This window comes from Ambystoma mexicanum, chromosome 4q, assembly GCF_040938575.1.
Source record: "Ambystoma mexicanum isolate Mex_15411 chromosome 4q, UKY_AmexF1_1, whole genome shotgun sequence".
Lineage (NCBI taxonomy): Eukaryota > Metazoa > Chordata > Amphibia > Caudata > Ambystomatidae > Ambystoma > Ambystoma mexicanum.
This window is the reverse complement of record NC_090928.1, coordinates 918,060,643-918,086,148: the sequence shown is the minus strand read 5'-3', so window position 1 is coordinate 918,086,148 and position 25,506 is coordinate 918,060,643.

Sequence of the window (25,506 nt, the reverse complement as noted above, 5' to 3'; positions counted from 1 at the left end):
TGTTCTGAGGACGCTATTTCTGTCTGTATTGTTTGCAATCAAGTTGACTCTGTTCTAAGAACAAACACCTGTCCGTAACTGTTAGTTTGAACTCTGAAGCACTTTTAATTACTTCAGGACCTGAACAGTGTCCGTAGAACATCAACGCGCATGCGCAAACCAATGCCCGTGCATTTGGTGTTCTGCGGACAGCCGCTTCCTTCGCGAACATGTTCGCGAAGCGACCATGTGACCGCACCCACGCTGATTGCGTGTTCTGAATGCAGACACTGTTCGTGTCCCCGAACAATTTAAAAGTACATTTTCAAGTAATCCACGATATTTTCCAATAAAAACTCACCATAGCACAAGTCCCACATACTAATTATAAGTTTATACATACTTTTTGAAACCTTTTGAACCTTTTTTTGTGTTCGATCTGTCCGCGGACAGCGCGCATGTCCGCGGACCATGCACAAGCACCCCGAAAAAGACCACGCCCTAGGGCTTTTTATCATTGTGTTTCTGGCTATTCTACAGAGCACAGAGATTTTTGCTGCAACCTGCAGATTTCCATCTTCAACCTGATGGCTTCTGTGGCTCCACTGCTGCCACCTGGTGCTGTGTCTGCCTCAGCACCACCCCCACCCCTTCCACCACCACCACCTCCCCAAGGGCCTGAAGAGGGGAACAGGAGTGAGGATGCAGAGGAGGAAGAAGAGGATGAGGAGAATGAGGTAGAGGAAATCCCTACTACCCGCACTAGGCGTGAGTCTTGGGTGTGGCAGTTGTTTACCATTCATGGGAATGGTCAAGGCTCGTGTGAACCGTGTCACCTGCAATGAGTGCAAAATGATACTCAGTCGCAGGAGGCACGGTTCGTACAGCTTTGGGACCACTACCATGAAGCAACACCTGAGGTCATTTCACTCTGGGGCTATTCGCAAGGTTGTACCTTGCGAAGAACGTAGTAGGTTGATTTCTTCTACTTCATCCTGTGTTTCTGATCCTGTCACCACAAGGACCACCTCTGTGGGACAGCGTCTTCCTCAAGCTGCCTCACAGGCCACACAGAATTCTGATGACCCTTACCTTTCGAGGGAGCAACTTCGCAGTGCTTTTGAGACTATCGTCTCAGAGCATGAGAAGACCAGCTCACTACCCAAATAAAACCCACTCTACATCTTTCTCTCTCAGCTCGCCCTTTCTTATCCCTGGTTGGTGTCCCCCCTTTACCCTCCTTTCCCCTCCTCTCCTAGTGTGTTGTGTATAAACAACCAAAAAAAATACAAAATTACAAAAATCAAAAAAAATAAGGCTCTTTTCAGAGCCACCTTTCACAGTTAAAAAATAGAAGTGAAAATAAATGAAGCAGGGCCCTTTGTATTTTTTAGAAGTCCGCGGACAGTCTGCGGACTTCTAAAGAATTGGGTTGCTACCCTATCATGACCATTGCAATTTTCTCTGGTAGGAAGTGGTGGCTCTGAAAAGAGCCTTTGGGAGGTGTTTGTATGTCAAAAATTATAAATACTTAACACCTACTTCAAAATGGATGCTGCAATTCTAAAAAAGGTCGTCATGCATTTTGTATATTACTCCAAAAAATCTGATTGCCACCATAAGTAAGATGGACACTATCTCTGCGAATAATTTATGTTCTATGAAACATAATATTTTCATTGTGAAAAGAAGACATGCCAAAATCTCTTAGGAAGGCACAAACAGCCTTATTAACATTGCGCCTTGCTTTTTCCATTTGTGGACCAAATGAAGAAGAACAAAGCCACATTTGTCTCTGTGCAATCCGTGAAAATATTACTTGAGAATTAGTGAACATGTCCATGACCTTCCCAAGTCCTTCTTTCATAGAAAATTGCAAAGAAATTCCAGACACATGTCCTAAACTGTTCCGTCCACAATGAATTACAATTATGTCTGGATGTTGCTCTGTCTCCAAACTAGCACAAAGAGGTAGCAAGTCCAACCACTTCATTCCGCGTACTCCATGCCAGAGTACTTCCACATGTGGAAATCCAAGATCTACAGCTACTCCACAGCTTTCTGCATGCACCTTCAACCAATGTGTCCATGAATCTCCCAAAATCCAAACAATCTGTTTTCTGAAACACACAGTCATAGCTATCTGTTCTTCTCTCAGCAAAAAGAGTATCTGAGAAACTCTCTCCTGGCACAACACACCCACTAAACTTTCCTGACCAATCCCTTTCAGTGCTCATTCTCATGTGCATGAACAGCCCTTCTACCATTTCCACTTCACTTTCTGTGCCATTCCCTCATTGGATGTAGCTAAGGAGTCACATGACCATCCACCAATCAGATTCAAGACCTCTACATCTAACTGCATCATCATAGATCAGCACTGCAAATGTACTGTGAATCTCTCTGAGTGCAAGTGTCATATCATTGGAAAGCACCATCTACAGGAAATAATGTACAAGTCTCCAAGATTTCTACTTGCAGCTCCATGCATATCGAAATACATGAACACAAACTACAGGTATGCATATTTTCTGTACAATACATGAACACATTTTCAAATTGACTTAATATTTTTGTTTTATTTCTTTATTTATTCAATTACTTTAATTTAAGCATGACATTGAGACACTATCACCTGGAAGACCTTAGTTACAGAAATAGTGGTATTCAGTGGTACATTATGAATTTCACAAACATAGTAAAGATATTTTGTTTGCTAAAGTTAGTCATTACAATACAATTTGTTCTTTAAGAACATATCATGTGTATTGAACTTGTGCAACGTATCTTATGTAAATAAGATAGTTTTAATGGTTTTGAGGAAGGTGCTGAGGATTTCAATTAAAATAATCAATGTCTAAATTAAAAACAGTGCTATATACAAACAGAATTACTAATTTGTTTCTTTTACAATTGCAGTGAAGACCATTCTCCTGAAAAGAAACAACCGAATTTGAAGAACAAAGAAGAACTAAGAATTAACCTGTTCATTTAAAAAAAAGTAAGTAGAATATCACAATAATATTTGTATTATTACTGAAACACACTGTAAAGTTAATGCATGCTATTTCTGTGCCTAAAAATAGAGATTGAACACCATTCTGTCCAAAAATCCCCATGTCTTAAACAGTGATTTACAGACAGAATGGCCCACAAATTCCTATTTTTTTGGACACACAAATTACCCAACTCAACCGCTACAATTTGTATATTATAGAACAAACAACTGTTTTAATTGTATACATTAGATTTACTATTTGTACTTCTCCACACCACTAGCTTACTTTTTTCTGTCATCCGAGCCCCAGTTTAGTAGCATATAAATTCAAGAATACCCATCCCTACTAGTTGTAGTTCCCAATGCACAATCACACACCATTGCATACATCTTTATCATCTTACTCAAACACTCATGCACACAGCACACATACATTGCAGAACACCCCAACCCATACCTTCTTTATTTTTTTCAACAGACCCTAAAGAATGCCTACCAAAAGTCAAGTCCGTAGAAAGCAATGCAGAAGTAGAGCAAATGAAAATAAAAGTGTCCAACATAAGCATCCATATCTAGCAGAAACAAAACAGCTAATACAGTCAAGAAGTTTCACGTGGAAAAACTTTGCCTCCTCTATCAAAATGTAAAACAAACCAGAAAACAATGAACAAAAAATCAGCTATCACTACAGATAAACTGCTTCTATAAATCTTGATAAAGTTCAAAGTAAGCATACCAAGAAAAGTATTTTAGCCAAAATATTCCGTCACAAAGTCCTTCAAAATCTTATAAAAACAGGAGAGAAACCAGGTTCAACCCTTAAAACCTATCATAGGAAATTAATCTTAGAAGCGTTGATAGACAGTGCAATTCTTCTCACAAGAAAGTTATTTATTTTAGTGTTAAGCAAAATGAAACCACTAACAAAACTAATAACTAAATTGCAAAAAAGACTTCTCAATAAACGAAATGTCAACAGAAAGAACTTCTTAAGTATATGCAGAGGTGAATGGAATCACACTACGAGCACAGAGCCATACTTTAATGAAGAAGCGTTCAAACAAAAGCAAACAAATAAAATTGCCATACATAGCAGTGGTTGAGGTTATGAAAAATTGAATAATACCATAATGGAACAAGAAGTACACCTTACATATGCCCTGAAAACTTAGAATTACCCCTCCATTCAACTGAATCAGAACATCTGGTGTACAAATGGCCATGCATGTCAATATGTAACATTCCCAAACAATTTTTCAAGTCTTTATACCAATTCCTCAATCAGTATGTAAAAAGCAAAAACAAAATCAAAATTAAACTACTGCAAAATATCGATACCTGTCTAGTGCGCAAGTACACAGGACTACAAGGACATTCATTGGCCTGCATTACAGGACCTACTTGTAAATCCACCTTCTATGATATCAAAAGGATATCAACACATCATTCAACTATAAGAAATCTAGTCTTTAAAGTGTACTATGCTAAAAGTCCTGCTTTAGCACTAGCAAATTTAAATAACATTCTTCTACATGGTACAGCAAAAGACCTACTTGAAGAAATTGACTATATCCAGAAAAAATATTTTGGAAGTGAAAGCCACTTACAGAATGAAATAGCTTTGAACCAAATTAGCAACAATTCTACACATGGCAACCTTTTACTAAACACATACAAAAAAGAAATAATAAAATTTAAAAGTACATCAGCTGAAGTACCAAACCATGTGTGTGTATGTTGCCGCAGAACTTTTTATAAAAGTAACACAAAAACTGTAGACCTATCATACAAAATAGAAGACAATGAAGATTCTAAATGGTTTGAATTAGCTCTCTACCTTGTAGCAGAAAACAAATACAAAATAACTGACCACTTAATACTTTGCAGTTACTGCACTACCAAACTTGACAACAAGCAAACTCCTTCACAAATAATTTGGAATTATACCCACTACCAAAACCCCTACAACAACTTAATTTATATGAGATCATCATAATTCAAACATTGCACCCATTTCAAGCAATAATACGCCTTCAACAAAAAACAGCAAAATTACCTCCCTCTGAATTGGTAAAAGGCATTCGTGGAAAAGTAGGTTATTTACCAATAGATCTAAAAGGAAATGTGCATACTCTAGGAGTGCAACGTCCAATGCAGCAATCTTTAATTATCTTAGTAAATGGAGTACCTACAAAAGACAAAAAAATATGGCAACAGCAGGTAGATTTACATAAAGTTAGACAAGCGTTGCAATATCTTAAAGAGAATAATGAATATTAAAAAGAAATTAATATTGAAGAAAACTTGAAGGATACAACTGAAATAATTCAAGAAACACAAGAAACTGGTCAATTTGAGCTCCTAGATCCTGCTACAATATCAAAAACTTTAGACCATTATACAATTCATCCTTTGCACTCTAATGACACCATAGAAGATGCACTGGAAAAGTACAAAATGTGTCAAACAAAAGGATCACCAATCAGCATATGGGAAAAAAGTATAGAAGCACATGCTTTTCCTCTACTCTTTCCTACTGGCAAAGGAGGAAGGTACGATGATAGACCTATTCAAATATCAGCATCAGAATACCGCTCAACGGATGTATTCTGAAGATCCCAGATTTAGACAAAATGTGGAATACATATTCCACCTACTCTTTGAAAGTGAACTAGCAACTTTATGTTATGGAGTTGCAAACATATTAAAATCAGGATCCCACTTTCAAAATATGACAGCTACACAATTATTATAAAAAGTGCAACAAAAGGATGAGGTTTTACAGTCAAATATTACAAATCTATTAGCAAATATGCGTGGTGCTAAAGAGTGCTGGTTTCAACGTCATAGAGATGTACGTTGTATGATCAGAAACCTTGGCCCACCCACTTGGTTTGTTACATTAAGTTGTGCAGAACATGCATGGGAAGATTTACATGATTTCCTACGCATATCAAACAAAAACAAAACAAACCTAGATATACTAACACCTGGAGAACTTTGTTCTTTGGATCCTGTTAATGTTTCAAGATATTTTCACCATCGCTTCATTGCTATGCTACATTTTATTTGTAATAAAACTGTTCCTCCCATTGGAGAAGTGCAACACTTCTTTTGGAGAAAAGAATACCAAGCCAGAGGAGCGCCACATATCCACATGCTTTTATGGATTAAAGATGCTCCTAAATTTGGTCAAGACAGTGATGCCACTGTTTTACAGTTTATTGAAAAATATGTCACTTGTGAAATTCCATCAGAAGCCAAAAATAGTGATCTTCATGTACAAATTTTACAATTTCAAAGACACAAATGTGGAAAATATTGTCGTTGAAAATACAAAAACAAAGGGAAATACTACACCAAATGCCGATTTGGTTTCCCTAGACCAGTTACAAACACAGGTCAAGTGAACAACCTCATGTCTTCAGTTAGACATAGTGTTAAAGGTAAGTCACCTAAAAATACATATTACATAAAAAGAAAAGAAGAAGAAAAATATATCAATGATTATAATGCAATCATTGCCCACTTATGGAATGCAAACATAGGTGTGCAGTACATTGCAGACAATTCTACTGCAGTTGCACGATACGTCACAGCATACTTAACCAAAGCATAAAAGACAGAGCTCCAAGACCTCTGGAATGACCTCTTATCAGATAAAACAGTGTCTCAGAAATTATACAGCTTGGGCATAACAATGCTCTCCCATAGAGAATGTGAATCATATGAATCAGCTGATCGTTTAACTGGTACTGCATTGTATGGTAAATCTGAAAATATAGTATGGCTAAGTCTTGATCCAGCTAAATCTAGAAAAAGAGTTCTGAAATCATACGAAGATATAGAAACAATAGCCAAACATGATCCCAACAGCCAAGACATTTTAAAAAACAATTTATTGGATACATACTACCCAAACAGAAGTAATACTTTGGAAACCAAGTGTCTATACCACATAGCCTAAAACTACACATACAAAAATAATATAAAACTTGATGAAAAAAAAGGTAAATACAGAGTGACAAACTGTGAAGGCAGCTTAGTTAAACTCACTAAACCAAATTTAATTAACCATATCAAATTGTCATTAAAGACTCCTCAACATAAAGAAGTATATTACATGTCACTGCTACAACTCTTTAAACCATGGAAAAAAGAAGAAGAAATGCTAGAAAACTATGACTCACATGAAGATGCTTTCAAAGCAAATGAAAGCACTATAACTGATGTAAACTTTACACAATACAAAACAATGTTGCACCATGAACAGCAACACGAAGAAGAACTCCAGGCCCAAATAGATAAGGACACTCCTGACAGTAGTCAACCTTCTGTAACAGGAAGCCAAGAAACCACTGGGAGAACCACTAATAATAAATGAGGCAGAATTAGCTATGATAGTCAGTATGAAGATAAAGAAGACTTAACTATACTACAATCAAAACTAATCAATGAACAATGTAGCATTTTTCAAGAAGTAACAAAACAAATTGCACATGGTGTACAACATGAAAATAAAGAATTTTCCTGCTATAATTATAAACCTATACTACTGTACGTCAGTGGTGAAGCTGGTTCTGGCAAAACAGTCCTAATCAAAATCATCAGTAAGTTCCTTCAACAATTGATAAACAACAGTCAGCTGTTGTCACTGCCCCCACAGGTTTAGCTGCCTACAACATAGGTGGTGTCACTTTACACCGATTACTACTATTGCCAACAGAACACCAGAACAAATTAGAGTATTACAAACTTTCTGCAGAAGCTGCAATGGAACTACGCAGAGTATTGAAACAAATAAAAATGCTACTAATAGATGAAGTGAGCATGGTCTCCAACCTGATGTTGGCTTTGATTCACCTCAGATTACAAGAAGTACTCAAAACAAACTATGAAGAGCTCTTTGCAGGAAAACACATTATTTTTAAAACATTAGGACACAAACTCTGCCGTAAAACTTTTGGCAGCACTGGAAATGTCAACCTTTGGCAACATTACCAATACAGAGAATTAACAGAAAACATGCAGCAATCTGCAGATCTCACTTATGCCAACATCTTAAAAAGTATCAGAGTTGGTATACTTTCTAAAGAAGCAGAAGCAATATTGAAAACCCGGCAAATTAATGCACTTTATGGCGATAATGCATGTGCTACAGATGTTATGGAACAATTAGCCCACACAAATGTCAATTGTATGGCCTTAATGCCAACTCTTGCAAGCTGTTTCAAATTCAATGAAATAATGTTAAGTAAAGAAATGCAACCAATAATGGAAATTAGCGCCACAGACAAACTAGATGTACATGGTATGACACTACCCATGTGTGACCAAGCCACAACAAGACTAAATAGTTTAGAAAAATCAATCTCAAACACAGCAGGCTTAGAAAAGATATTAAAATTATCCTTAAATTGCAGAGTAATGCTTAAACGTAACCTTGACGTGGACCAAGGACTAGTTAATGGAGCACTGGGTACAGTTGTTGGCTTTACAACATACCCACGTGACAACAAAATTCAGTTTGTCAATATACTCTTTGACAAACTTTCAGAAGTAAAAAGGGTAGGACGCTCAACATCTCGATTCCTTCTCTTCAAAGACATGTATGTACGCCGAGAACAATTTTCTATAACTCTTGCATACGCAGTCACGATTCATAAATCACAAGGTCTTACCCTAGACAAAGCAATGATAGATATTGGTAACACAGTCTTTAAAGAAGGTATAAGCTACGTAGCACTATCACGCTTACGTAGACTTGACGGTCTATTTCTAATCAACTTTGATGCAAGTAAAATAAACGCTGATATTCCTTGCATTTTAGAATACAATAGACTTCGCTCACTATACACCCCCCATCTAAACACATATTCTGTTCCACAAAAAGTAAAACGTTATAAAAGAAAAATAAATCAAACAGAAATGCAACAGGATGTCACTGCAAATCCTCAAAAGAGAATAAAAGAAAGTAATACTTCATCAAGTACCACAAGCAAAAAAGAATCAATTAGGGAAAGTAAACCAGGTACTTCTTCAAAGAAGGTAGACAAACTCCAAGAAAAGCAGTCAGATACAGAACTACCTGGTCCATTTAAACTCTCAAATATAGTTGGTGTAAGTTGCTACGCAAATGTAGCAATGAATGTTCTATTTCAATTACCACCAATTGTTGACAACATTTACTTACACAGTACAGACCCATTGTGTATGCAAATGTTAGTACTTCACAGAAATGCAGCATACAATCCTGACAACACGTATAGTGTTTATGGAATAAGACAACAATTGGACTACTGTGCTGGAATGGTGAAATTCACTATAAACTCACAGGAAGATCCACAAGAATTTCTAATGTACTTACTACAAGTACTGGAAAACAAAAACATACCTATAAATGAAATCTTCCAGATTTCATACGTGTGGAAACATACATGCACTCTCTGCAACAATGTGACACAAGAAGAAATCCCCAATGAACGCTTCACATATATATCAATACCTAATTGTGAATCCATTCCATTTCAGCAACTTGTACAAAATGCAAACCATGGTAGATTATGTTCTACCTGCAATTCAGATAATCGCTCCACGTTTGTAATACAAACACATAGTAAATACGTAATACTAATGCTTCTACGTTACAATGCAGATGGTACCAAAAACAACTGCAAACTGACTGGATTCACACATGGTCAAATATCACTTGGTAAGAAAACCTTCACAACAATAGGTATAATCTACCATGCAGGAGCCACAACCAATTCAGGGTACTACACTGCATATATAAAAAAGAAATGTGGATGGTTTGAATGTAATGATAGTACCATTACTCTAAAGCAGAGATTACCAGTGCTTACAAATGCTTATTTAATGTTCTTAAAACCAAAATTTGATAACTAAACTGTACTTAAACCTTAAGTAAACCTGAAGTAAAAAAAATATAAACTGTTAGAATATTCCAAAAGCTATCTAACTGCCCAAAGATTGTACAACAACTAATCAGATAAATGAATACCACTAAATTAGAGCAAAAAATAGACAGTTAGAATACGCCAATTGGTATCTAACTGTCCCAAAATTTAACAATATCGAAACAGATAAATCCATACCACTAAATATATCAAAAAATAGACAGTTAGAATATGCCAATTGGTATCTAACTGTCCAAAAATGTAACAATATCCAAACAGATAAATCAATACCACTAAAATATATCAATAAATAGACAGTTAGAATACGCCTACTGGTATCTAACTGCTCCAAAATTTCATAATATCCAAACAAATAAATAATATGTTAGTGCTCCAAAAAAATGCAACAACCCAATGAATAAAGCATTAGCCAGAAGCAACAAGTGAACACTGAAAACAAACAAACAAATAAACTGTAGCATAACAGAAAAAGTTTTTTTTTTAATCCAACATGGATTTTTTTTTCTCCCAGAGACCCAATGATTTTAGCAACGAACACAGAAACTGAGCAAATTGCACAGTACTCTGGTTTGTAATCTACTAAATATGAGGGCCCAAAAAAAATAAATGTTGATTATACAATGTAATAAGTCATTACAAAATACTAATACTAACATGCTATTTTCTTTTATCACAGAAATTAACAAGAAATACATGTACTCCAGTTACTAAACCAAACAGTAAGTATATTATACACTCTATACCATGGTCACAACCATCGCAGCATATCACATCCATAATATCTTATAACTTTGTTCCTTATAAAATTGTTTTTGACCCAAAGTTATAAGCAACTATAAGTGTGATATGCTGCGGTGGTTGTGGCCAGAGCATACAGTGTTGGGTGCATGACCAAATGGCCAACACTCTATGCCCTGGCCACAACCACCGCAGCATATCACAGCCACAGACTCAAACATTTCAACTATGGCCTATGGATACTTTTAATGTCCTCGGACATTACCAGTGTTCTTAGAACACTTTCAACTTGCCAGCGAACAATACGGACAGCGTCTCCAGGACACCCCCTACGAACATTTCAGAACACCGCGAGAGTTCTTAGAACACTTTCAACTTGACAACAAACAATACGGACACCGTCCTCAGAACACCCCCATTTGGTTTATTTGTGAACATTTCAGGAGACCGCGAGTGTTCTTAGAACACATTTAACTTGCCATCGAACAATATGGACAGTGTCTTCAGGACACCCCCTACGAACATTTCAGGACACCACGAGTGTTCTTAGAACACATTCAACTTGACAAAGACCAATACAGACACCATCCTCAGAACACCCCTATTTTGTTTATTTACGAACATTTTAGGACACTGCGAGTGTTCTTAGAACACATTCAACTTGACAAAGAACAATACGGACACCGCATGTGTTCTTGGTACACTTTCTACTTGACAACAAACAATACGGACAGCGTCCTTAGAACACCCCCATTTTGTTTGTTTGCGAACATTTCAGGACAACGCGAGTGTTCTTAGAACACTTTCAACTTGCTAGCGAACAATACGAACAGTGTTTTGAGGATGCCCCATACGAACATTTCAGGACACCACGAGTGTTCTTAGAACACATTCAACTTGACAAAGACCAACACAGACACCGTCCTCAGAACACCCCTATTTTGTTTATTTACGAACATTTTAGGACACTGCGAGTGTTCTTAGAACACATTCAACTTGACAAAGAACAATACGGACACCGCGTGTGTTCTTAGAACACTTTCAACTTGACAATGAACAATACGGACAGCGTCCTCAGAACACCCCCATTTTGTTTGTTTGCGAACATTTCAGGACAACGCGAGTGTTCTTAGAACACTTTCAACTTGACAACGAACAATACGGACAGCGTCTTCAGGACACCCCCTACGAAGATTTCAGGACAACGCGAGAGTTCTTAGAACACTTTCAACTTGACAATGAACAATACGGACAGCATCCTCAGAACACCCCCATTTTGTATATTTACGAAGATTTCAGGACACCGCGAGTGTTCTTAGAACACATTCAGCTTGCCATAGAACAATATGGACAGCGTCCTCAGAACACCCCCATTTTGTTTATTTGTGAACATTTCAGGACACCACGAGTGTTCTTAGAACACATTCAACTTGCCATTGAACAATATGGACAGCGTCTTCAGGACACCCCCTACGAACATTTCAGGACAATGCGTGAGTTCTTAGAACACACCCCCATTTTGTTTATTTGTGAACATTGCAGGACACCGCAAGAGTTCTTAGAACATTTTCAACTTGTCAACGAACAATACGGACAGCGTCTTCAGGACACCCCCTACAAACATTTCAGGACACCACGAGTGTTCTTAGAACACTATCAACTTACCATCGAACAAGACGGACAGCGTCCTCAGAACACCCCCATTTTGTTTATTTGTGAATATTTCAGGACACCACGAGTGTTCTTAGAACACATTCAACTTGGCAAAGAACAATACGGACAGCGTCCACAGAACACCCCCATTTTGTTTATTTACGAACATTTTAGGAAACCGCAAGTGTTCTTAGAACACATTCAACTTGACAAAGAACAATACGGACAGAGTCCTCAGAACATCCCCATTTTGTTTGCTTGCGAACATTTCAGGACACCGCGAGTGTTCTGAGAACACATTCAACTTGCCAGCAAACAATACGAACAGCGTCTTCAGGACACCCCCTACGAACATTTCAGGACACCGCGAGAGTTCTTAGAACATTTTCAACTTGACAACGAACAATACGGACAGCGTCTTCAGGACACCCCCTACGAACATTTTAGGACACCACGAGTGTTCTTAGAACACAATCAACTTGACAAAGAACAATACGGTACGGACAGCGTCGTCAGGACACCCCCTACGAACATTTCAGGACAACGCGACAGTTCTTAGAACACTTTCAACTTGACAACGAACAATACGGACAGCATCCTCAGAACACCCCCATTTTGTTTATTTGCCAAGATTTCAGGAAACCGCGAGTGTTCTTAGAACACATTCAGCTTGCCACAGAACAATATGGACAGTGTCCTCACAGCACCCGCATTTTGTTTATTTGTGAACATTTCAGGACACAGCGAGTGTTCTTAGAACAGTTTCAGCTTTCTTGCGAACAAAACGGACACATATTGAGTTCTCAGAACACCCCCATTCAGTTTATTTAGAACATTTCAGAACACCCGTGATGTCTGCAGACAAATCGAACACAAAAAGAACATCTACCACATACAAAAGCACAACATTTAATCTCATACTGTGCCATCCTCCCCAAACACTCCTACACACTCTACTAAATACACATTTTGAACAAACTTTCACCGCGCTGTCCGCGGACGTCTGCGAATCCAAGATGGCGGGTGCTACCGAAAATCTGACGCACTTCACGCTTCACACTGTCCAATCAGCGAACACGCTGCATGTCCGCAGACATGACGTAAGCCGCTCGGCCAATCAGCACACTGTCCGCGGAGCGAACAGCGAAGTGTGTCCGTGGACCGAACACAGATATCACTAATTCTTTTTTACCTACTTTTTGGTCATTTTAAAAAAAAATACTGGATGGATTTTCAGCAAATTTGCAAAAACACGCTTTCGGGACAAACCGCTGCTCCTGGTCCGAATTTGGTGAAAATCCGTCCAGCGGTTTGGGCTGTAGGCGCGAGCAAAATTGTTTCCCCATTCAGTCTATAGGAAAAAATAAAGTTTTGGGACCCCCCTATAACTTTGCCCCCCCTGGACGAATCCTCACCAAACTTTGCAAAAAATTCAGAGTGGGCCATACACTTTGTTTTGCAAAGTTTGGTGAAGATTCGTCCAGGGGGAGGGAAGTTATAAGCCGCCCAAAAAGTGCTCTTCCTATGGAAACACCAATTTAATCATAACTACATGGCCACTACTGTGGCCATGTAATATATATATTTTTTTTACCAGGCCTGCGGTAGCAGCCCTGTAGTTTTGGGTAAGTTGCTCAACCCATAGGAAGAGCAGTTTTTGGATGGCTTATAACTTTGGCACAGCTCAACGTCTCCTCACCAAACCTTGCAAAAGGAGTATAAGGCTACCTATGGATGATGTTGCAAAGTTTGATGCGGTTTTGTTAAGAGGGGGAAAAGTTATAGGGGGGTTGCAAAACATTAGAAATCTGCATAGACATACATTGAAAAAATATTTTGCTCACACCTACAGACTAATGCACTGGACGGATTTGCAGCAAATTTGCATGAGGTGTAGTGTTTTGGTCCCAAAAGTGTGCTTTTGCAAATTTTGGTGTAAATCCATCCAGTCTTTTAAATTTCCAAAAAGTAGGTAAAAAATTATTTGTGATATCTGCGTCTGATCCGTGGACTCACTTCCTGATTTGGTGTCAGCAAACACCTATCGACCAATCAGGGAGCTGCGTACATCGTACACGCCCAAACTTGGACAAAAGTTCGAGGACATCCAGGCATATTTATGCATTATATGGTCGGTGAAGAGCAGATTTTGGATGGATTATACCTTTGGTGCAATTCAATGTAATTGCGTGAAATTCTGCAATATCCTTTTAGTCCCAACTTTGAATGCTTCTGCAAAGTTTGGTGCTGTTTTGCTAAGAGGCGAAACAATGAGAGGGGGTCCTAAAATGTTTGAACGGCTTTTACATTTTGTACCATTTGACAAATCTGCATACAAGTTTGCAAAACGATTTTAGACCCAACTTTGGATCTTTTTGCAAAGTTTGGTGGGATTTTGTCAAGAGGGGCAAAATTAGAGTGTGGACTCAACATTTGTAGATGGCTTATAACTTTGATGCTGTTTGACGAATCTGCAGAAAAGTTTGCAAAAAGATTATAGACCCAAACATGGATGTTTATGCAAATTTTGAATGGATTTTTTGAAATGGGGGCTAAGTTATATCACAATATTTTGTACATACATATTGACACTTTTCAAAAAATAAAACATGGTGGATTTGCAGAAAACTTGTGCCAGGACCATTGGGAAGGACCCAAAAGCATGGTTTTGCAAGTGTGTCAGTGTTTATTTTCTGAAAAGTGTTATTACTGATGCATGTTTAGCCTGTGGCCATGACCAGTTGCCAGATTGTCCTGGTCACGACTGAAGGCCATTTCTGATATCATCTTTGATCTCCTGGGTGTTCATTTTAGCAGTGCATGGGGGTGGTGTGTGTTATGGTTCCATAGCTTACCATAAATGGCACATTTCTTGGGTTTTTTCGATTTTACTTGTAAGCATATCTTCCCTTTAACAAAGTCTTTTCACTGAATTTGATAGGTTTTTATTAGTGCAACTTAACCATGACGTCCCACAAATGAGTCTATAATCTTTCTGAAAACTTTTGTCCACATTCGTCAAATGTCAAAAAAGTTATAAGACTTCTAGAAATGTTGACCCCCCCCTCTAATTTAGCACCTTCTTGACAAAATCCCACCCAACTTTTCAAAATCATTTATCATTAAAAATAAAATATTTTTGCAAACTTTTGTGCAGATTCATCAAATGACACCACATTTATAAGCCTTTGCAATATTTTGGTACACCCCCTCTATTTTTGCCCCCTCTTGACAAAATCCCATCAAACTTTTCAAAAACATGTATATCTATATCTAAATCTTTTTGCATACATGTGTGCAGATTCATCACATGGCACCACATTTATAAGTCTTAACAATATTTTGGGACCTCCCCTCTAATTTTGTTCCCTCTTGACAAAACAGCACCACACTTTCCAAAACCATTCAAAATCAGGCCTAGAATGAAATTCCAAAATGTGATCCAGGTTCATTGAATGGCGCCAAAGTTATAAACCATCCAAAAACTGCTTTTCACCAACCCTGTAATGCACAAATAAGCATAGATGCCCTCGAACAGCTAAGATGTTCGCGGACATCACAGGACTGTCCCGGAACTGTTCGCAGACATTGGAGAAGGAAATACACCCATTTTTTTGGCTTTCTAAGGCCATATCCCATCCCATGCTCATCACCCCTCACCTCCCCAGGGATTGTTTGATAAGTTTGCCAAGTGTAAGGTTATGTATTTTAAGAAGTTTTTACTGCGATGTTCATGGACAATGGGAGCTGGCCGCGAATCCAACATGGCAGGCGTTTTCAAAATACGGACGCACCTCGCACTTTTCTCCATCCAATCAGTGGGTGCATCCGATGTCCACGGACATCACGTCGGCCCCAGGGCTAATCTGATGCCCACCGGCGAACCGAACAGGGAAGTGAGTCAGCGGACCAAACTCAGATATCACTAATATTTTTAGCTATGCTTTGGTCTTTTAAAAAAGAAATCTTTGACGGATTTACAACAAAATTTCAAAAGCACACTTTCGGGACAAAGCCGCCTATCTTGCCGCAAATTTGGTGAAAATCCGTCCAGCGGTTTGGGCTGTAGGCATGAGCACACATTTTTTTCCATTGTACCTATTGGAAAACCACACATTTTGGGACCCCCTATAACTTTGCCCCATCTTAACGAAACATCAACAAACTTTGCAGGATCAATCAGACGGGGCCACACACTGTTTGTGCAAAGTTTCATGAGGATTTGGCCAGGGGCGGGCGGGGTGAAGTTATAAGCCTCCCAAAAAGTGCTCTTCCTATGGGTTGAGCAACTTAACCATAACTACAGGGCTGCTAATGCAGGCTCTGTAATGTCAAATATAACAGAGGGTGAAACCAGGATTACCACTGAAGTGTCATGGCACTCATCCACAACAGCGATCTCAGACCGCCACCAACTAGGTACCGTGTCTGTGCCCCACATTTTAGCTTTCACCATAGTGGAGGAGTGCCACGAGAATTGGCATGCTAAATCACTGATTCCAAAAAGTGCTGGTTGCTAGGTGGTTTACCGTACAGCCAATCCTAGCAATCAGCACACATATCTTGAAAGTGGTGCTTGCATGTGGACTTTGGAAAAATATGCCTACTTCAGAATAGGTGTTAAGTAACGAAAATGTCATAAACACTCTCAACAACGTTTTCGGTACTTAACACCGCGTTGAGAATCGGGCCCTAAGTATGCAAACTGTAACCCAATTTCACTCTTAAATGTGGACGCTTAAGCCAAAATATGTCTTTTGACTATAGATACGAATGCACAATTTAATACATAAAAAAAACAAATGGGTTTCTAAAATGGTGCAGTAGTTATGTTAATGGTAGAGAATGAATCAATATTAACCATTAACACAGAAATAACCCTGATGATATTGTTGTGCATTCCATGTGCTCCATCCCAGGTTAAAAGGTGATTCTTGAGAGCATATTTAAAGGCCTAAAGTGTAGTGAAGGGCTTTTTTTGGGGATGGGGGAGTTCCATTGGTACAGAGCAAGTAGGGTAAATGTGTAGGAGCAGGCTACAGCACAGGGGGGGTTGGGAGAGTGACATATTGAACAGAGTTTGGGATTTCGGGATGCAAGAGATAATTAGCAAGCGTGTGTGTGTGTTGGGATAGGGGAGTTGTGTGGGGTTTTCTTTGATGGAGAGCCATTCAGTGTGAAGGAAGTGGAAAGAGGAAGGAGCAGGACATGGCAGATTGTAATGATTGTGGGTTGCAAAGTTAGGACTGTATTGTAATGGGGAAATGGTTATGGAGTAAGGCCTTAGACTGGTCAGAGCAGTAGCATTATCAACTGAAAGAAGAGTAAAACATAAGGCCCTAGGAGAGTACTAGGTGAGTTGGAGACAGATTATGTATATATTCAGTTGGTATATGCTGGCAGCGGTGGCAGAAGTGGTGAAACCTTGATAAAAATTAGCTTGCTATTGAAGAAATCTCCAGTTTCCAAGCACGGGGGATGGGAGAGGAGGTCTCAGGGGTAAACAACAATTCACAGAGGATCAGCAGAGGGTCTTTGAAAGATGGGAGGCAGACAACGTTAGTCTTAAAATGTTCAGCATCTGGAACCAAAGGCAGAGGGACATTTAGAAAAATGGGCAGATAGATCATGGGTGATGGATGGGAAGGAGACGAAAATGTGGCTGTCATTTGTGGATAGCTGGTAACAGAAGCTGAAGGAAGGGATTCTCTTATAGAGTGGGGAGGTGCAGATTGAGAAATGCAACAGTCCCCTGTAGAACCCCACTGGAGTTGTTAGCTAGGGTGACAGTGGACAATGAGCACTGGGTGATTGGTAGGAAGAGATCCAGTAAAGAGCAGAGTCCAGGATACCAGAAAGGGAATGTAGGACGGAAGAATGATCAACATTGTCAAAGTCAGAAGTGATGTCAAGTAGGATGACCGACAATTTGGAGGGTTTAGAGTCGTGAAGAATCTGGAGACTTGAGTGAGTGCCATTTCTGTGTAGTAGTGGTGTGGGAGCCAGCTTGGAAGCGGGTACAGAGTTTATTGGTTTCCAGGTAATCATTAATACGGTTTTACACTACACATCCCAGAATATTAGCATATTGTGTGAGTAGGGAGAAAGTTCGCTCCTTGGCAGGGTTATAGGGGTCACCAGCATGCTTTTTGGCTAGGATACTCTCTATTTTAGAGCACGCTGGGAAAGACCCAGAAGCATTGGTTGGCCATGGAGGGTGACCAGGGAATGGCCAGAGGGTGGAGTCAAGCTCAAGATGTTGGTTTTTGGAGACTTTCGGAAGGCTGAAGAAACCCATGAGGGCAGAAGGAGAATCTGTATGGAGGAACTAAAGAGTGAGGTAAAGGTCAGGGATAGAGGACTTAAGTTTTATTGTGTCCATAAATGAGAACAATAGAAGGGGTAGATATAAGAAGTTGATTGGAAATGTACTCAAAGGAAAAGGGGAGGGAATAGAGGTACATGTGCAGAGGCATTTGATAATGAGACCTAATGCCCTGGCCTCTATTTGCCAGTCAAGAAGAGAGGGACAATATTTAACAGTCTCTGTGGCTCCATGCAATGGAGTCTAAATGGTGATGGCCGATTTAGATTTCTATGATTAACATGATGGAGAATTGTCAGTGGTACAAGTTAAAATAGTCAGTGCAGAAGAGTTTTTGTCCTGGGTGATTGGGCATTCTATAGCCTGAGGGTAATATTAATGTGGGATGTAGTAGGTAGGGCTGAGAAAGCTGCTTGGTGTATTTAAGGGGCTGGAGGGTTGTAGCGGGTAGAGTGGGCAGAGTGCCGTTTGGGAATGGATGGAAGGATGGAATGAGGAATGAGGTTGTGGCATTCTGGGAACAAGTTTGAGGACCGTGCAGGTGAGTAAAATTAAGACACATGTTAGATCTAGCTAGAGTGTGGTGTGGAGAAATTTGGAGTTGTGGAGATATGTGCATTCATTTCAGGGGCAGCGTGAGGATTGAGCCATTATCAACCAACAAAGCAGCATACTAGGTCCGTAGCTACTAAACAAAAAGGATGGTTGCAAAAAATAAGGTACACCATAGGCTGGTAGCAACCTGATAATTACATCATATATCTGTTTTAACCGACCAATGACATGCTAAGCTGGTAGTGACAAAGAGAACCACACACTAGAGAAAGGTGGTCCAGCAAAGCTGTACAATAACCAGTGGCAACCAAAACAAAAATAAATGGTAAGCCGGAAGCAAACGAATAAGTACTCAATAGGCGTGTTGCAAACAAGAAAACTGAGCACTAGGTAGTATCAAAAAACAAAACAGTACCATGGTGTAGTGGCAATAAAAGCATATTTCATAATAGGCTGAAAGTGACTAAAACAGTAACATAAATTCAATAACGGATTAGTTGATAGGTTAGTGGTGCACACATTTTGCAGTCTGTCAGTAAGTTAGTTCTGTTCAGATATCATGGGTGTAGCTAGCAGTGAAGATCAGAGTACTTGGATGGAGGGCTGGCCAGCCTGTTGAAAGAGAGTTTGCAAAGAATGGAGTGTGAGCCAGGGTTTCAGCAAACAGCTTATAAACTTTGCCTAACTACCCTTTGCCTTGCTGCCCAATGGGCTGGGCACTTGCTTACAAATAATTTGAGGAGGAGACTATTTCATGTGCCAGACAAGTACTCCATCACTGATGAAGAGCATGTAAGTTACTGGTAGACGTTCTCAGCGTGTACCAGATTTGAAGTTCCTCTCCTCTGAGTCTTTCTCATGTAGCAGGCCAGGATCCAGTGATTGGTGGTGCCACCCTGGCCCCAGTGCCTTTTGGGGCACATTGGTTCTGGTGGCGATCAGGCAGGAGGCTTGGCATGTGCATGATTTTCGATATCTGCTAAAGCTTTAGCATCAGTGATCAGGAGCAGGGATAACTAAATGTCAGTGACAGTGGGGCAGCTCACATGTAGGGTATAATCGGATGCTTATGCTCTAATTGGTTCCATCTCCAATCCTGCATCTTCCTTCAAACATTCGTTTGAGCCTTCAGGCACCTTTTGTGCTAGTTCACATTTCGAAATCAATCCATCATAGGCGAGGATTCCCCCAAATCCAGGCTCCTGAAACAAGGGCTTATTTAGTGGGCAAGGAATTTGCTGAGCCAATCGGGGCTGTAATTATTCAGAAAATGACATACAAATATTTTCTCTACCAAATAGTAATGTGTTTCCTACAGAGAGCTTGTTTCCCTTTTATCAGCAATGTAAATGAACTGTTTTCCTATTAACGAAAAAAGCAAAGTACATTCAATAGAACAATTTTGGCAAATGTAAATACTTATTACTTATAGAAGGGGCATTATAATCTATCCTTACCGTCCAGAGAGCAATGTTTGGCCACACGTTTATCAGCTCAAAGAGTGCACTTGGCATCATCCAAGAACTTAACCTAATCAAAAAGCCTTTCAGTACAGAAAATCCATCCAAACCTCACACAACCTTTGGATTTTTGAATAGGAGTGGAAAGAGCATCCTTCAAACAAGGTTGAACACTCAAACCTTTTTTTAGCAAATAAGCCTTGGGTCTAGTGAATTCCCCATGAAGTACAAGGCGCAGCTGCCAAGGCTGATTGCAGATTACAAGGATTCTGCCTTTCTTCATCAATGTATTACTAACATGAGACAGATGAGTCTCATAGGCAGTGCTCAGAGAAATACAAACTGAATACAAATGGAGTTTAACGAAGATTGCAAGCAGGCCATGGTCATGGCTGCCGGATATTTTGATGGACAACAAATAGAAAATACACCGCCCTCTAGTCACTTAAACTAGAATGGCAGCATTGATGTAATCCTAGCAGAGAGGCATTCAGCTGCATTCATGTGTATAGGAGGTATATAACATAATTTACTTTTGGTACAGCGTGTTCTGCATTCAGGAGCATTGGACATTGGTTTGATTAACTGACTTATGGTCCATGTGCACGAATGGGAGCTTGTAAATTTTTAAACAGGTGGAGCCGGATTTGCACTGTTGTAAATCAGAGATGCAATGAGCATATCAGATTTGCTCCTGCTAACCTATCTCTGATTCACAGTGCCTAAAACTGCAGAAAATGTGGGGGTGCCTGGAGCACCCCTGACATGCCCTTGAGCAAGACTTTGTGAATCATAATTGTAAATCAGCATCTCAAAGATGCTCTAAGCAGCCACCAGATTTGCTCAATTTTAGGCTTTGGCGATCAGGTCTGAGGTAGTAGGAGCCAATCTGAGATGCCCTGGTGCATCTTGTGATTTGGTCCAGTACAGGCCTTTGAGAATCAGACTAATCACTCGTAAACACTTGATAATAGGTGAGAGCAGGTGCATGCCACCCATGGCTGAAGGGGCATTCTTCACCCAATCAAAATGTTGGAAATAATTGATGGGAATGGTGAATTTTACATCTCGGTTTTTGGGGAGAAATTGGATAAAACTCAACAGGATTTAGTTGTAGTTTTTTGCTCTGAAGGGAAATGCATGCAACCCCGTGTCTGAAACAGCATACTGAACCATTTATCTGAAGCACATCATATATGTGCTGATACAAATACATTGTACCTACAATAGATATAAGCAGTGTCAGTGATTGTATTCTACCACCACAGTGAGCAGGAACATGTGAATCATTGATTATAGGCTGATAGAAATGGTATCCGTTTCAAACATTGTGGCATGAAATCAACATTTATCAACCGGAGGTGTGTACATAGGTCTAGAAAAGGATCAGCTCCTGATCCATTGCAGTCAAGGCATGCTCCTTGGCATCACAGATGCATCGAGAACGTCTAGGGCTTATAATGGCTTTTTTGAGAAGGTTGCAGATGACGAGAGATGGGGTCTGTGAGCGTGTCACAAATTTTAGGGATTTAAGAGGAAAGGTATTGAGCAAAGTCATTTGCAGAAAGGAGGAGTAAATGAATATTGGCTTGGGAGGTGTGAGTAAAGCTTGGAGGGTAGATGAGAGTTTGCGGAGTTGATTGCGAAGGTATCATGTTTTTGAAAATGGAGGATTTGGTGCATTATAGTGCTGAGGTGAGGGTAGCAAGGCCATTTTCGTAGGCTCGGAGTAAGGCACGGCTCTGTAATTTTCAAAAGCCCTGTCACATGCTTGTTGTGAGGGTTGGAATTTCGGAGGCGATCCAAGGTTGAAGAGGGAGGCCGGAAGGTGTGAATGTGTAAGCAGGATAGTGTTGGTCAAGTTGAGCCATAAGTGCATAATGAAAGTCAGAAAAAGCATGGTCAATGTAAGAGGCATTAATAGGAGAGAGAAACAGCAATACACCCTCACATCATCAAGGTAAGGGGCCAGATAGCCTTGCCAAATGTCCTCTAGGTAACTGAAGAAGGGAGCAGAAGGTGGATGGACCACGATGTTAACACAAACAATGGATTGATTAGAGAGGGAGAGAAGTCAATGGAGAGGTCAGGGGAGGAGAGTGAATTAGAGAGAAAGGCAAGGCCAAGAGGGCTCCCACTAGAGTGGGTAGATAGGTCCTGGAGGGAGTAAAGGGAGTGGCCAGATAAGAGGGAGTTAAATTCAAAGCAAGTGGCTACAGCGTACAGGAAGCTTAAGGACCCCCAGCATGACAATGGGGATGTCAGTATGAAGTGACTCAAGAAGAAGGTTCAGATTAGGAAGGAAGGAGTTGAGAGGACCAAGGGGTCAATATAAATTGAAAACCGTGAGAGGAGGAGAAGGGAGGAGTTGAAAAGTGACATATTAAAAAGAGGAAGAGGTGATGTCAGACAGGGGCATCATGCAGCTCAAGATTTTGATGGTGAAAGGGATCATATGATGGTCGCTCAATACAATTGGTAACGGTGGTGCGGTGGTTGACAGTCGATCCCTGCAGAAAATTGAATCTAGTGTGTGTACAGCTTTCTGGGCGGCGTTTGTTTCAGATGAAGCATTTCTAGTAATGTGCTGAGAGAGTTTGTTGTGTTTTCATTTTCTGTCTCGAATCAGATGTTGAAGTCTCCCAGAACAATTATGCTATCGTGAGATGTGGAAAGTTAGGGTTATCGGTGGGCGATCTGTATACCAGGAGGAGAGTACGTTGAGTTGGTCATTGAGCATGAGGTTGATTAGGAGTGATCCACAGTCTTCTATGTATGCTGAGGCTATTGATGAGCAGCTGATGTATTTTATTTGGTGTGCTAGAGTGATTCCTTCTCCTCTTCCAGTTTCTCTGTTGGGTTGTAATAGTTTGAAGTTGTTGGGTATGGCTTCATGAGGGATTACTTTATAGTAGTCTGAGAGCCATGTTTCTGTGAAGAATAGAGCATCTGTGCCACCTTTGCTTAAGAGGTCGTAAATGTATGTTTTGTGTTTTACCATAAATCGCAAATTGGTAATGTGAGGGGTCAGAAATGCGAGGCAGACAACTGTTTGATGATTTATCAACACATGCTATTTTATTCTCAAAAGAAATATGATAAAACTAGCGGCTCCCGGTGCCACATACGCTGTTGTAGCATATCTTAAATGTCAATATCAGTTGGTAATTCATAGGGTCGCTTCTGTCCCCCTTCTTAAATATCGGATTTACCATTGATAGCCTTCCAGGAAGGAGGCGTAGGTCCCTGTGACTTCTTAATAGTCATTGAAAAGATTAAATGTATAGGAAACTGTGTTCTTTTGAATTTGAAAGGCATATTTGTATCAGATGGAATGAGAGATAATAGAACTGTATTTAAGTTTAATCCATCGATTACATGGGCCTCTATAAGGTGTCTTTGTAGATGCGTTATTGTCAACCTTGTTCCATTGCAGAGTCCCCGTGATGACGTAAGATTGTGTAGTAGCATAATTACAGCACCTTTCAGTTTTAGCTCGTGAGGAAGCATTCATCCTACATCGTGTTGCTTTTTACAGACTGAAATGCCTAGCCAGCACTGGCGTGCCCTGTGTGAAGAGAGCATGGAAATGTATGGGCACAGCCAGAGGGAAATGTTTTATGCTGGCACATATTGTGGGCAAAGGCATCATGAAAATGTGTTGGAGAACAGCTCCTGTGTACTGTTTGGTGACTTGCATGTATTGTTTTTTTCCCCATGAGTTACCCCAAAAAACAAATTGCAAACTGATTGGTTCTAAAAAATAAATAAAAGGTGTGTTTAAAATGCACCATTGTAATACATTATTTAAAAACATTCTTGGGTGAGAACCACCACAACCCCTCCTTGATTGGTCTGGGCTCCCGTGCTATGCTTGTTCGCTGTGGCATACCAGGGAGAAATATTTATGTCCCTTCACTTAAAAACTTGAACATATGCCACTGAAACAATGGCATCTATTTAAAATAAATTCTTCAGGTCAGAACCACCAACATCCCCCCTTGATTGGTTTGGGTTACCTTTCTATGCTCGTTCGCTATGGCATATCTGGGAGAAATATTTATGCCAATCCACTTAGAAAATTCACTAGATGCCACTGAAATAATGGCAATATGGAAAGACAGAGGTGCCATTTGCTATTTGGCCAGCAGAGGGCAACTTAACACTGATAAATTGTATCAGCTGAGTACAGAACCATACCTAAGCATTTTATATATACAGATGCCTCACTAACCCTACTCTGCTGGCTGACGATTTCCCTGCCTAACCGAAACTAAGGGAAAACACTCTAACACGGGATATCTGGCCCTCACACTAAGCAACAAATACACAAATAACATGTATGGCAATATAACAATACATGAACAGCATTCATAGTTTCTGAATAAACCTTGGATGTCCTGGGTATATTTCCTTCCCCAGGATTCAATGTCAACTCTGCCAATGTTCAACCAAAGAAAGAAATGTCTCAAATCAGTTCTTGAAGTTTCAAAGTCAACGTACGTTTTTTTAACCAATGTTCCAATGATAGCAAATCTCTTCTCCTTGGTGAAATATCCACTTTCCAGTTCCACCCAATAACACCAATGGTAATCCCACCCACAATGCTTTGTCACCTCTTCAAGAACAATTGCCACAGTTAAAAAGAAATGCAATTTTCACCACTGGCAGTTGTACGCAGTTCTTGGTTGACAGTTAGTATTTCCTTAATTACAGTTTTATAATTCACAATGGTATTTTTGTCAGGATGACTTCACAGTGCTGCTGCTTCCACTTCAGCAAGTTCACTTCTACTTGACTGACCACGAGAACAGTCACTTTTGTCTCACACTACTCTACTTTGTTTTGGCTACTACCATG